The sequence below is a fragment of the Mauremys reevesii genome, linkage group 1, assembly GCF_016161935.1.
Source record: "Mauremys reevesii isolate NIE-2019 linkage group 1, ASM1616193v1, whole genome shotgun sequence".
NCBI lineage: Eukaryota > Metazoa > Chordata > Testudines > Geoemydidae > Mauremys > Mauremys reevesii.
In genome coordinates this window covers 173,937,733-173,942,239 of record NC_052623.1, presented here as the reverse complement: position 1 = coordinate 173,942,239, position 4,507 = coordinate 173,937,733, and the positions used below count along the sequence as shown (strand labels likewise).

Below are 4,507 nucleotides of genomic sequence, written 5' to 3'. Positions count from 1 at the left end.
TATTCTTTGCAAAGTGACACCAACACATACCTCCAGTTCTGAATTTCCCTAAAACTGTCTCCTTGTAGTGTTCAGCCCTCTCGTGGAATATTCACAGAAGTTATGTTAACTCTTCTTTAAAGAGACAGAAACAGCAGCCTGTTCACCTGACTGGAGGTGAAGAAGCTGCTGTTTCTGTCTCTTTAAAGAACAGCAAACGAAACTTCTATGAGTGTTCCAGGAAAGGGCTGGACACTCCAAGGAGGCAGTTAACAATCACTTCAGATGAATCAAAGCACTGGTTTCGTTTACATGAAAAGTAAAACAAGCTTATTTAATTAATAAAAGACGTGAAGTGAGTTCAAGTACAAGGAATAAAGTTGGAAAGGGTTACAAACAAAGGTAATGGCTAAGACCGAACAATATAATTTAACAAGCTACAGTCTTTGTTCAAGGTAGTTTCCTCACCAATCTTCCTTTTCTAGCAATGGCTTATTATCCTAGTCAGGATCCACACAGAATTCAAGGTAATAGTTTTCCTTGTCTCCTTAAATGAAGGATAACTGAGTTCACTTCCACTCCCTTTATAGTCCAGTAAACCTTTGAAATCTATTTGTCTGAAATTTTCTTTTTTCCCATGGTTTCTGGTGTACACTCCATGCTAGTTTCGTCCCTTTCCCCCTAATGATTTTTTAGATGAAAATGATCTCTTCCTGCAGCCTCCACTACAAATGAATAACACATTGAATTTGGTGATATAAACCTTCCCTCTGCTCTGTGCTGCTCTCTTCGAGGTCTGCCACCAAATGAGCTTCCCTGTCTTGTAATTCCTCCACCAGATGGAGCCTATTCTATAGGTGTTGTGGGGCAGAGTTGTCTGGACCTAAAGTAATTTCTTAGCCCTTGTTTCCTAGTGTTGGTTTTGTGCACCGCATGACAGGAAGTACAGATTCAATGTTTGTTTCAGTTAGCTCCATTGTTTGGCCATACAATTTGAGGTGTTGGATTCTTTTCTTTGTCTGGAGAAAACCTGTTTTGTCAACTGCCCTGACAGGCCCAGTTTAAACACATTTTAGTCACATAATTTCAGCACATCTGTATAATCCTTTGTGGGTTGATCGTACATACATCCTAAAAGAATATTAATGATCAGTGAGTTATTAGTTTCCCAATGACATATAACACCATTTAGATACAAATTATAATAGTGAACTAGGGTACACTAAGCTGATCAGGCTAACTGAAACTGACTGTTAGATATCAGGGAGTCCCTTGCCTTCTGGCACAGGGATGCTCTTAGGGTCACATCCCTTTTAAGAGTTCCAAAGTCCTTGGCCAAAGATTTTTAAAAACTATTTTGAAAATACTGAAAGACCCATATGGTCTTTTCTGGCCCTGTGTTTGGTTAAAAAAACAAAACACAACAACTTATGAAATCAGAAGCCTCTACCTGTGAAGGGAAGGACACGGATGCAATTTGATGAGAAGCTGAGTAGATAAATAGACCTAAATAGTACCTTCAACACTGTTAGGCTTGGGAGGGATAGGCAGAGATAAAGTCTATATACCAAGGCACAGTTTAACAGAGTTGCAATAATAATGACATTTTGTTCCACAGGTAGAGGGAGAGGAGAGAGACAAAGGATGAGTGCTACAGCAACAGACTGAGTTTATGAACAGAATTTATGAAAACCCCAGGAGACAATTCAGAAAGTCTGCTTAACATCAATAACTTTATAGGGAAGTGTAAGCGTCCTCACTCGGAGGGTTGGTTGGAAAGTATGGCCTATTGGTCAGGGCTACAAGCCATGACCAGCAGGGGTATTGTTGGTAGGGAAGCCCGGGTCCTCCCACTCCACTGGGCTCCAACCCAGAGCCCTTTGGGGCTACCAGTGATCTGGCAACCCAGGCTGCTTGAGGCTCCCTCCCGAGGCCACTTCCTATTTGCCCCCCTCTGGGCCAGCTCAGTCCAAGGTTTTCCCCTGCTGGGGTAGTCCACACCAAGAAAGTAAAAAGGGATTACCAATGTCCAGGATCCATATGTGGGGTGGAGGGGGATTGTTCCCTCCTCTGACTATATCTGGGATGAGTCCTGCCTTCCCTCAGGGAGGGCCTTTTGGGGCAATTATCCTAGCGATATAAACCTTCCCTCTGTTTTGTGCTGCTCTCTTCGAGGTCTGCCACCAAATGAGCTTCCCTGTCTTGTAATTCCTCTACCAGATGGAGCATATACTACAGGTGTTGTGGGGCAGAGTTGGCTGGAGCCAAAGTAATTTCTTAACCCTTGTTTCCTAGTGCTGGTTTTGTGCACCTCATCACAGGAAGTACAGATTCAATGTTTGTTTGTTTCAGTTAGCTGAGGCTCCATAGGCTGCCCCTCTGAACCAGGCTGAGAAGTACTTTATTCCTTAAGAGGTGACACTGGGATGAACCAAACAGCTTCCAGAGGAACATACTACTCAAGCTGTACCAGGATAGCAGAATCTTACTGGCCTTAAGAGTAGTTTAATTGAAACCAATGCAACAATTCATTCAGCTAACAATTTGTTCTCCTGAAGTTTTGAAATTCTGCAAGATAATTGACCCTGATTTGGATTTTATAATTACATATGTGGTTCAAGAAAATGTGGCAAAATTGCGAAGTAAGTTGAGTTTTATAGATAGTTGTCGGTGTAAAGCAAACATGTTCCTTGCCCCACCCCAGCACAACCACAGACTTTGCAGTCAGAGTTAAAAATATTATTTGACTTTTCAGGCTTTCCCAAAAGGAATCAGCAAAGGCTCCTCTGAATTAAAGGAACAAATGGTGAATTGTTTGTCAAAATGAATTGAGAGCGTGCATACCAGTGCTGGGGGGAAAATTAGAAATGTGTGGCTCATAGAGCACTTCAAGAACTTGTGCAGTGAGTAAAGGCATCAATGTCCCTCTCAACTTCCATGAGCTCTTTAAGATAAAAGTACATTATAAAAATCCTTAAAGCAACTTTAATTTTCCTTTTTCTTCTTTCTTTCGTCTGTCTGTTATTTCTCCAATAAGCTAAAAGCTGTCCTTTATTTCCAGCCACTCAGTATTTACATGCAACATCATTAATAGCTTTTCGATAGAGACCAATATAACTGATTACACATATTGATTTGTATTTAGTGTTTGAGTTTACCGTAAGCAACTTCTATCTGATAAAAAATGACTACCAATGATAATTGCATAGAACTCTATTTTTATATAAGCCGGAGAAAAATTGCCTCCTCCAATAAAAGTTTCTTGTAACATTCAATTACAGCAATCAGTTCTCTTGTACAAAAATGTGAAAAATAGCTGTAAAAGCTTAATGACAATGACATGGTGTATCTGATATATGTTACACGCAAAAACTATGTTAAGAGAACATTAACAATTCAAAATCAATCATTCATATGTTATTTTACAGCAGAATTGCATGTGTAATCTTAATATGGACCTACTGTGATTTAATATTATTTAGTATTCAGTATTATGCTACTGGCTTTAATTACATGACCACATACTATTTTCCCACAGGATTCCTGACTCATTCAGTGCACAGGTGCTGTTGTGTGTTGTCCTGTTCAGCCTCAGCATCCCTGGGCTAGAATATGCTCAGTGCAAATGGAGTCTTCAGGGAACTTAGCTGCCAAACTCTAACAAGTCTCTACTGAGCATGTGTAAACTGAGATTTTTCAAAGGCTCAAAATTTAACCAAATTTGGGCATTTTCCCCCTCTGGGAACAGCAAAACAAACATGCCCAACACAAGGGCCACCCCACCACACTTCAAGTGCCTGCTCCAAAGCATGGAGCCACTACAGCTGCCCAATGGTTATACATTTGTAAGGTGGGCAAAACATTTTTTGCCTAATCTCCTTCTTGAAAATGGCCAAACCATTTTTGCTGAAACTGTCAAAAATGTTCAGCCTCAGACAGCCGTCTCAACATGGGGAATTTTAGCCTGAATGGGTAAGTAAGTTATAGACAACTGAAAACAGAGGTTTATAATAGGAAGTATTGGGCAACCTGACTCTAGGTGTCATTACCTGTGCTCCCTATAATTAGTTAGTAACACATTAGTTGTGAGTGACAATTAACTCTAGGTTAACCATACTGGCCAACATTTTCCAAAATAGCTAATGGTTTTAGGTGCTCAAAATGAAACATCTTAAAGGGGCCAGATTTTCATAAAGTGCTGAGCACCCAACATCTGAAAAACTGGCCCCCTTTATGGTGTCACAAGCTGGTCACCCACAAGCCACTTCTGAATCTCTTGGCCACTATATAAGAAGTTAACTGTTAGAGTTTCCAACATCTTCCAGTGATTAAGAACTACATTTGTTATTTATAGTAGTTGGTTCAGTTCTTTGTTAATTTACATCTTTCACTATTATTTTCTTTCCCCATAAGTCTTTTTGCGCATGATCCTTACATTGAGCTCTGAACATTGAAGAAGTGATCCTGCTTCCATTGAAGCTAATCAGTAAACAGTTTTAAAACAGAAGAATCTGTTGATATAATTGGT

General features: G+C 40.1%; 1 long non-coding RNA gene across 1 annotated transcript; it reads left to right on the top strand.

The window, feature by feature from the left end:
* Positions 1-265: 265 nt before the first annotated feature.
* LOC120398204 lies at positions 266-2,851 on the top strand. Its single transcript, XR_005594246.1, has 4 exons — positions 266-381; positions 1,598-1,692; positions 2,332-2,621; positions 2,735-2,851. It is a non-coding gene; the product is annotated as an uncharacterized LOC120398204 (long non-coding RNA).
* The last annotated feature ends 1,656 nt before the right edge of the window (positions 2,852-4,507 follow it).